The sequence below is a fragment of the Hylobates moloch genome, unplaced genomic scaffold (genome assembly GCF_009828535.3).
Source record: "Hylobates moloch isolate HMO894 unplaced genomic scaffold, HMol_V3 SCAFFOLD_22, whole genome shotgun sequence".
Classification (NCBI taxonomy): domain Eukaryota; kingdom Metazoa; phylum Chordata; class Mammalia; order Primates; family Hylobatidae; genus Hylobates; species Hylobates moloch.
The window spans coordinates 34,507,659-34,517,493 of record NW_026652297.1 but is presented as its reverse complement, the minus strand read 5'-3'; the positions used below and the strand labels follow the sequence as shown (position 1 = coordinate 34,517,493).

The following is a 9,835-nucleotide window of genomic DNA, read 5'->3' as shown; positions in this document are numbered from 1 at the left end:
GCACAATGTCATAGTTATCTGGAACAAACAGTTCATGGGCCCACTGGCAAAGAGCCTCTTAATGTGGCTTCTCTTCGGCAGAATTGCATCTAGTGCTCACCTGTCAGTGGGAATGGCTGCGGTAGCTGACAGGAAAGGTGATGGAAAGGAAGTGTTTCAGGACTTTTATCTACAGCAGCACATCCCAGGTTAGCCTCTCAGCTGCTGTGCGTCATCAGAGGTCCTGAGTCTGGGTGCTTTTATCTCAATGAAGCACTTGAGGCTGTTCAGGGTGCTTGACGAGAGAGAGGTGAATGGTTGCCAAGGCAACCTTGTTTGGATTCATTCACAGAATGGAAGTTGGAGTATGTAAGAAAGCCCCAGGAATAACGGTCACAGTGGAACTACCCACATCTAGCCAGTTCAGGAAATCTGGGCACTTAAAAGGAGAAAATAAGATGAGAATATACACAACCAGGCTTACCTGGTATCTGCATTTTTCTTCTGTGGGTTTGATTTGAAGACATTGTTTGGCTCAGAGAATAATATCCCACATCACTCCATGATGTCACAAATGGCTGCTGTTGTTATGACAGTTTGCAGAAAACACTTTGTGTAAGTCTCTTTTCTGAGTAAAATCCTAAAGATGTGATAGCTGGCTTTCCCCAGAATATTTTAATGGCCTCTGCTGGGTGCAGTACCCAGTGTGTTCTGTGCCTGCATTTTAGTTACTTATTCATTCAGCCATTTATTCAACAAATACTGGCTGAGTATCTACTATGTGCCAAACTTTGTGCCCACATGAAGCTTATGTTGAACAAATATTTGTTGTTGAATATGGTGCTGGTATCATGTGCTGTGAACACAGGCAGGAAGGATGCCTGGGTACTTGGGGAGCCCTAGAGAATGCATGTCAGGGAGGCAGCCTCCCAGGCACCTTCATTCTGATAGCCCATCAGAAATGAAGCCCTGTTATTCTTCCATGAAACACTCTCACGCCAGCCATTCTCTCAATCCGGGGCTTCTGTCCTGGGCAGAGTTGTTACCAATTTATAGGCAGATTGTTGAAAGAGGTTCCGAATGGTTCTTCCTGACTCCCATCACTAACCCATCTAATTCATCCTCTGCTGTCCTGACCAACACATTTTCCTTAGACACAATTTCCCTGAGAACCATCTTGATGGACCATCAAGGCTCATTATCTGTCTGACTCCAATGAACACCTCTGGTTTTATTCCTTACTTCAGCTTCCATTTCTGATATGTTCATTTATTCACTGTGCCTAGAATGGACCTCCCAGTTCTTTATCATGTAGTCCAGCCTGCTTGGGATGCCCTCTGTTCCCCTCCTGACCCCCAAATCACTGGCCCTGTGCCACTACCCCCACTCCCACTCATTGCTCAAGGCTCAGCTGAGCCTCATGTATATGGCCAAGATTGCTGGTTATTCTCCAATATTCATTCTTTCTTCTTCCACGGTGGTAGAATTTTAGCTGGGAATATGATTGGCCAGAACAAAGACCACAAGTCCCAGTTTCTCTGGTAACAAAACAAGATCATTCATGAGCAAGTTTGTGCAACTTCTGGATCGTATTCTTAAAGGGAGGGGCATCCTCTTTCCTTGCCCCTTTCTGGGATGGGAATGTGGACAGGGTGTGGACTCACCGAACTATGTGGATGCACATCTGTATGCTAGGAAGGCAGAGAACCACAGGAAGGGATGGAGTCTCCAACAGCACGGAGCTGCCCTAGAAGGTCCACACTGTATCATCCCTAGGTGCTTACACTTAGACACGTGGGACTAATCACTTCTGATGTGTTTAAGCTTTTTAGAATTTGGGTTTCTGCTACAGCAGCAGAATTTCACGTCTCCTCCAGGAAGCCTTCCTGGCTCTTCCCTTCTTGAAACTCTCTACCATGACCATAAAGTCTGGTGTGTATTCATTTTCACTTTATTGCTTCCTTATTCGTCTTAAAATCTTTTCACTTTATTGCTTCCTAATTCATCTTCTCTTACCAGCTAGGCTTTAGGAGATGGACCAAAAATTATACCACGTAATTTATAAGTGCCAATAAATACACTTTGGTGATGATCTGACAGGAGGGGTAGCTCAGTCTGCAATGTGAGCAATGGGAAGCGACTGTAAATACAGATGAAGCTTTGCTTGCTTGCCCTCTGCTCAACTCCTGCTGTGCGGCCTGGTTCCTAACAGGTCATGGACCCATAACGGTCTATGGCCTGGGGGCTGGGGACCCCTCTTGTGGAGCACCCTACATAGCTACACAGATATGTGCAGGGACGGAGAGTGGGTTTACAGAGAACACACACGTGTGCATGTTTATCTACCATTTATTAAGTATCTTAATCATATCTCCTCCACAGAGAAGCAAACATCCCCCTATTCAAGGGTAAAAGAAGCATTCGTCTTTGAAGCCCCACTAGAGCAGTTATCTCTAGTGAACTAGGGTTTTTAATGGCCTTTCACAGTAATTACAAATTTAATTAACCTCTCTGCTTTGATCAGTCAGGGCTGTTTCTCATTACCTTCCCCAATGCCTGTTTCTGAGTCAAGAGCTATTCCTGGGGCCTTCCCTTTCCAGCTATAAAGTACTGTTTAGGTTTAATTTAGTCTGGCACAGCTGTAAAGAAAGCAACTCTCTTGCTCAACAGCCTCCAATGACTCCCCGTTGACCACTGAATTAAGTACAAACTCCTTAGCCCGGCATTTGGGCCTTCCACAGTCTGGCCCCAGACCCCCTTCTAATCTCATCCCAACTCTTCCTGCACTTGCACTTTATAGCTCGTGTTTCTCAGCAGGCCCTTGTCTTCCTGACTTGGGGTCTTACTTCTGCAGCTCCTTCTGCCCAGTCACTTGGCCACCCACATCCTACACCTGCCCCTTGTTGAACTCTCATCCTCTAGGAAGCCTTCCCTGCTAGCTCCCTCTCCAATTGAATCCAGACCCCCACCCCCTGCCAATCACCTGGGATCATATTCCTCCCTGTTCTGATTTTTCACAGAAATTCACACCTTCTCATAATCCTGTTCTGAATGATAGTTATTGTGCATTCATCTTGTTCTCTCTCATTAGATTGTAGATTTTAACAGAAGGAAATATCTTATCCATCTTTGTACTCATCAGCACTTAAAACATCACCTTAACAACACAACCATAACCATTCCAGAGGTCCTATTTTGGTCCAAGCACTTTGCTAGACACTTTAAATAAACTGTTTTTATTATCTTCACCAGGCCAGATTAGGAAGTGGAATCTCAGACAGGTCAAGTGACTTTCTCAAGTTTGCAGCCAGGAAGCACCTATTGGGTCGTGTTGGGGGAAGGGCTGGGGATGGTGACATTGTGCTTGGCAAGAACAGATTTCTGTTGCTACTACTGACCACACTTTTCAGAATGTGGGCCAACATTTCCAGGGAGAACGATGATAAATTTGCTTCTGAACCTCTGGCAGGGTGTAAGCACTGATCTTCAGTAATAAACCATGGCCTGTGATGTTTGTATCAGGTCTTCTGCTTTGATGATGGCTTGCCAGGCAGTCCTCTGTCACCCTGGAGTTGGAACTTTCTCAGCTACTAAAGTGTCCCAGAGTATTTGAGCTCTGTCCCTATCATTGGTCATTTCCCAGGTTCTCCAGCAGCTCATGAAGCTTCTTTAGCAGTTAATGCTGGAAGTTTGAGACCTCTCTCTGGAGCTCCCTTTAACCTCTGAGATGAGGTCTTCATCCTCTACTCTGGGTAGGAGAGAAGATGCTTACCATCCTGAGTGAGTCACACCTGGAAATGGCCAGGAACCAAAACTGCCTGGAGGCAAAGGAGATGTGAAAGGGATCCCAGCAGAGCAGAAGGCAGACTTCACACCTCTTCTTCTTCTTCCCTGCTGCTTCCTGTGGGAGCAGCTGCGCATTCTCCAGATTCTGTTTCCTGATGCTTGCCATCCTGGTCCAGCATCCCATGGTTATGACCGCCTAAAACTTACCGGAAACGGGGAGGAAGAGGGCTGGGCTCAGCTCAGGGCTACTTGCTCAGGGAGTGTCTATGTGAAAGCTAATGTGTGGGGGGAGCTAATGAAGGGAACTGTGGCACACACAGTCCAGGTGGGATGCCCCAGTGGGCAGAGGAAGGTCGGAGATTGTGTCGGGGCATGGAGGTGTGGAAGCAGGGAATGATGCATCAAGCTTGCTTGACTGACAGTCACATTCGCTTGCTCCATACCACCTTCCTTTACTAGGTAAAAATGTGCTTTTTTGGCACGGAGGGAAATAGAAAAAATGAGATGGCTATTTGGGGGTGTCCTATGTTTCCCCACTCTTATGCCCCAGCTTTATCATTTACACTCCCCACCCACCTCTGTTAACAGGAGTGGATCACAATGGGCTTTGGTGCTGCAAAGTGACCTCATGTAAGCCTCTGGCATCTCTGCATTTTTGTTCTCGTTTTTTGTAAAACTTCTATTTTAAATTCAGGGGTACATGTGCAATGTATTGTATATTTCAAAATAGAAGAGAGGACTTGAAATGTTCCCACATAGAAGCGGTAAATACTGATGGACACGCAGATACCCTGACTTGATCATGACACATTCTATGCATAATTGATACATAATACTTTTACATATTGATGGGGTACATGTGATACTTTGTACCTCATAAATATGTAAAAGTATTATGTATTGATCAAAAAAGTTAAAAACATAAAAAATTTCTAAAAATACACCATGATTCATGTCATGATCCTCCTATTATTGACTGATGAGATTTTTTTCTAAATTTGTGTTATTATGAATAACATTGTAAGAAACTTTTTCATAGGTAATTTTTTGCCTCCAACAATGATTTCTTCTTTGGGAAGGATTCCTAGAAGGGAAATTAGTGGACCAATGATGTAAAGGTATAAAGATGTAAAGGCATTTGATTGCTTTCCCAAGAGGATGAATCTCTACATATCTCCACCCACAGTCTATGAGATTACCCGTGACAGACAAAGAGAATTACTGCCATCATGAATATTATAATTCTTTAAAACATTTGCCAATTTGAAAGGAGGTGTAATACATCTCTGTAACATTAATTCCTGATCCTTTGATTACAAACAAGAGCATCTATATTTCTTATTCTAACCATTGATTTTTAATGAAATGTCATTTCTATATTGTTTTTATTAAAGAAAAATGTAATATTTTATTAAATAATTTAGGAATTATTTATAAATTTTATGTTGAGATTTTTAATTTCTTCCTCTATCCCTTTGTTCATTTATGAATAATCAGCAGGTGCCTACCATGTGCCAGACACTGCTCTGACTAGACCCTGGGAATACTGCTGTGAATAAAATAAAGTCCCTGTCCTGTAGTGGGATGGTGGGAAGAGAATGGATAAATGATGATTGGTGCTAAATAGAAAAGTAAATCAAAGAAGGGGCTACTGAGTACTGGGAAATGCAGTTTACAGTCAGATGGTTAGATAACTTTTCACTGAGATGACTTTCTTAAAGAAAGGGAAATCACAGGGAAATTAACAAATAAGCCATGCAGGAATTTGGAGGAAGTGTTCTATGCAGGAGAAACAGCAAGTGCAAAGTCCCAAGGCAGAAACACATCTGGCGTGTTAGAGGAGGAACAACGAGGATGGTGTATTTGGAGCAGAGTAAGAAGGGAAAAAAGTAGTTGAAGATGAAGTCAGAGAGGTAAATGAAGCCAGAATATGAGGATTCTTTTGAATCACTCTGAAAACTTTGACTTTCTACTCAGAATGAGCTGAAAGACATTGGAAGTGTATTAGTCAACTATTACTGCCTAATGCTGCATAACAAGCAATCCCAATTTTCAATGGTTTACAAGAACCAACTTTATTTTTCACTTATGGTTCTGTGGGTCAATTGTGGAGGCTCTGCTTCAAGCTGAAGATTGGGTTCCTGATGGCTTCAACTGCCTCTGCATTCTGAGATGGAAGCTGCCAGAGCATGCTCTGCTAATGGCAGATAGCAAAAAGACAAGAGGGAAAGCCGCCAACCAGCAAGCATGCTGAAAACCTCTGCTCACATCCGTTGGTCTAAGCAAGTCCTTTGACCAAGCCCAATATCCATGAGGCAAAGAGGTAATACAATCTACCACAGAAGGTAGAGGAGTAGAGAAGTGAACTGATTTTTATGTTTAAAATATTACTTCTAGACCCACAGACCATCACTAGTCTAAACCATGTTTAGTCGATAGTCTTTTTCAGATTCAATATCCCACATTCTTCTTAAATATTTTAAAAATTGTTAATGAGGTAGAAATAGCGTAAGTCTTATCACAATTAATATCCTCTCCCACTACTCCCTATCTATAAAAGCAGAACCCTGGAAGCAGGAAGAGAGAATCATTGCAAGCACAAGTTTTCACCTAGCAGGAAGTGCTGTGCTGTGGAGATAAATAATGCTTTCCCACTAAAAACCACATTAAAAAATTAGGGATCCCAGCATCCCACTTGGATATTTATGCAGTAGGTTTGCTGATTTGCCCCTTCTGCCCATTTGGGGAGTAGAAAAGTATAACAATTGGCATTATGTTTGGCTGAAAGTAACAAAATCTCAACTATAAAGGGCTTAAACAAATAAAGTATCCATTTGTCTCAGGCAAAACATATCTAAATAGGCAGTCCAGAGTTCACAATGTCATCCATATCCCAGCCTCTTTCTCTCTTTGCACTCTGCTATCCTTGGCTTGTGGCTTTCCTCCTCAGAGTCACAAGATAGACATTACAACCACATTCTAGGCAAGATGAACAGAGAAAGGGCAACAGGCTAAAGGGGGTCTACCAGTTCAGTCTGTGGCCTTTAAAAACATTCCCCAAATCCCTTCCCTATAGCCCTTATTAAAGCAAGCGGGAAGGGCTTATGAGTAGCTCTTGGGTAGCCAATCCAAAGTGTTTTCAACATAACAGAGGATAAGTAGAGAGAGATGATAGAACAGAGGGGCCATGCATGAAACAACCAGCACTCCTACTATTGGGCATGGCAAAGATTATCAAATCCCTGGGGACCGATTGGCACCAGAGCTAGTGATCTGGCTTGAAACTTCTTGCCTAGTGAAGGGCATAGGGCTGGTCTTGCTACCTGTGCCATAGTCAGGAATGATCCAGTTTCATTTCCTTTTTTAAAACCAATTTAATTTAAAAAAATTTTAATGGACTTTAATTTTTAGAGAAGTTTTAGATCCATAGCAGAATTGAGCAGAAAATACAGAGTTCTGTTCTGTTATCTTGACCGCACACACGCAGAGCCTCCTCCACTATTGACATTCTGCACCAGAGTGGGACATTTGTTACAATTGATAACCCTACATTGACATGTCATTCTCACCCAAAATCCATAGTTTACATTACGGCTCACTCTCAGTGTTACACTGACAAAGACTCCTGATCCTTGACGAAGCTGTAGTTATGCTCCTCCAAGTCCTCTTCTTGACTAGGCCTCGACCTGGGCCTCCGGCCTGTCCTTGCTGGGCTTGCATCACTCAGTAAGAATCTTGTGGCTGGGCGCGGTGGCTCAAGCCTGTAATCCCAGCATTTTGGGAGGCCGAGGTGGGAGGATTGCCTGAGCTCAGGAGTTTGCAACCACCCTGGGCCACATGGTGAAACCCCGTCTCTACTAAAATACAAAAAAATTAGCCAGGCGCGGTGGTGCATGCCTGTAATCCCAACTATTCGGAGGCTGAGGAAGGATAGTCGCTTGAACCTGGGAAGCAGAGGTTGCAGTGAGCTGAGATCACACCACGGCACTCCCACCTGGGTGACAGAGGGAGACTCTGTCTTAAAAAAAAAAAAGAATCTTGCTAGGTCAGTTTAGTGAGAATCCCTGCACCTTTGAAATCTGATCCCCTGGATGTATGATCAAATTCTACTTCCCCAACTCTTGATATCTGGTCACCCTGGCTTGTCTTTAGCAAGAACCCTAAGTTGGTTTAACAAGAATCCCTCTGCTCTTGATTTCTCCTCTTAGGAATTTTCCACCCACTGATTCCCTCATTCTATTCATGGGCTATGAGTCCTCAGCTGTCTTTGTTGTATTGGAATTGAGCCTGAATTCTCTCGCCTGTTGTAGTGAGTCTCGATACCTATCATAATAGTCCTGAATAAACTCTTCATTATTGTTTTAACAAGTGTCAGAACAATTTCTTCTTTAACAATATACTCTATGGGTTTGGACTATATAAAATGTCATATAGCCACCATTATAGTATCATACAGGGTAGTTTCACTGCCCTAAAATTCCTCTATGCTCTGCTTATTCATCCCTCCCTCCCCACTAACCTCTGGCAACCACTGACTATAATAAAGACATCCCAGATACTCGCAGATTTCCTGATCTCAGGTGTTCTATGGGAGTTATGGAGGCCTGTGACCACACTTTGACCTAAGAAGCTTGTGGGAGGGTGGAGTTTTCCTTGCCCAAGAGTGGTGCTGGCAGTAGAGGGTAATGGTGCCCATGGGAGCTGTGATCTCAGGAAGATTGGGGGCTGCAGAGACAATGGTGGGAGACCAGGATGGAGAGGACTAGAGCCTCCTGAGCTCTGATGTCGTATAGCTGGGAAGCTCAGAGAGCTGGGGGACACTCGGGGTGGGTGAGGGTCTCAGAGAAATATCTAATAAGAGCTGACCCAGTTTATGAAAAGTTAATCAATTGCACCAAAGCCATTTTCTGAGCAATCCTATCTTTCCTTACCATCTTTCAAATTTATTAAATTCTTACATACATCAAGACTTACTTCTAGCTTGTCTATTCTCTTCAGTTGAACTGTAAGTTTCAGTGCCAGACCCATGCTGTTTTACATATTATAACTTTATAATATATTTAATGCCTGATGAGGCTAATGCTAGTATCTCCTCATTACTTTTATTTTGCCAAAATATTTGTCAATATACTTACTCATTTATTATTTTCAGATGAACTTTAGATTGGCTTTGTTACATTTCAAAAGAATATCTCAATATCTTAGTTGTGATTGGGGAAGAACTGGCATCTTCCTTTGTACAAACCCCTGGACTATATGAATGAAATGAAGATGAGTAATCTGCCAGGAAGATTTGGAGATCAAATTCTAGACTTCTAACTCTTGGAAGTCTATGTGACAAGGAAGGTAAACAAATGGAAAACTTTAGTAGGAATATTTTTCTCCTCGCTGTTTTTCTTACATATCACTGATCTCTAAGACTGCATGCCCTGCCTTTTCTTGATGCTTCCCGCACAGCTGTTTTCTTTTTCCTCACCACCAGCCCCTGAGGACACACAGTGGAGGAATGAGAGAAGCTTACATAAAAATAACTCTTGTTAATTAAAAAATATCACTGAGTTCCATTAGGCAAGTGAGGGATGTCACACTTAATTTGTCATAGTTTGCAGTACTAGGTCCCCCAGACTGATACCTTTCTTTGAAAGAAGAAGCTTGTCATCAAGCTGGTGGGTCTCTTAGATCTGTTGTGATTGTGATTCCAGATGTCAAGTCTCATCCTATTGTTGGTGGAAGTCTGGGAGGCAGCCCTGCCTTCTAGCTGCTCTGGCTGTTGTTCTGTTATGGAAAATGGAAGCTGTGCTCCTGTGTTGGAAGACGGGAATTATCGCTGGCGCATCTGTCAGCATCCAGCTCTTTGATGGGGATTTTGCACCTTTCACATTTGCATTGTTTCACATTGTGCATTTTGTAGGTCACTCCCCTGCAAGGCAGAGGGGAAAGGCCACTATTGGAGTACTTTTTTTTTTTTGAAGATTTACGCTTTTTGCTTTTATTACAAAGTATTGTGAAATCTTCTGCTCCATCAGTCATGACAGTAGGAAATTTAAGTCTATCACTTCAGTAATATTTT

At 42.9% G+C, this 9,835-nt stretch overlaps 1 long non-coding RNA gene across 2 annotated transcripts in view; it reads right to left on the bottom strand.

Annotated features, from left to right (window-relative positions):
* Positions 1 to 2,310: 2,310 nt before the first annotated feature.
* Positions 2,311 to 9,835, bottom strand: part of LOC116461624 (uncharacterized) — a 48,458-nt gene continuing 40,933 nt past the window's right edge. Inside the window, exons 3-4 of one of the 2 annotated variants that reach the window (XR_009211656.1) lie at positions 8,901 to 9,685; positions 2,311 to 3,967 (exon numbers count right to left, since the gene is read on the bottom strand). This is a non-coding gene — a long non-coding RNA (uncharacterized LOC116461624). The remainder of the gene's footprint in view (positions 3,968 to 8,900; positions 9,686 to 9,835) is intronic. The other variant, XR_009211655.1, reaches the window with a different exon arrangement.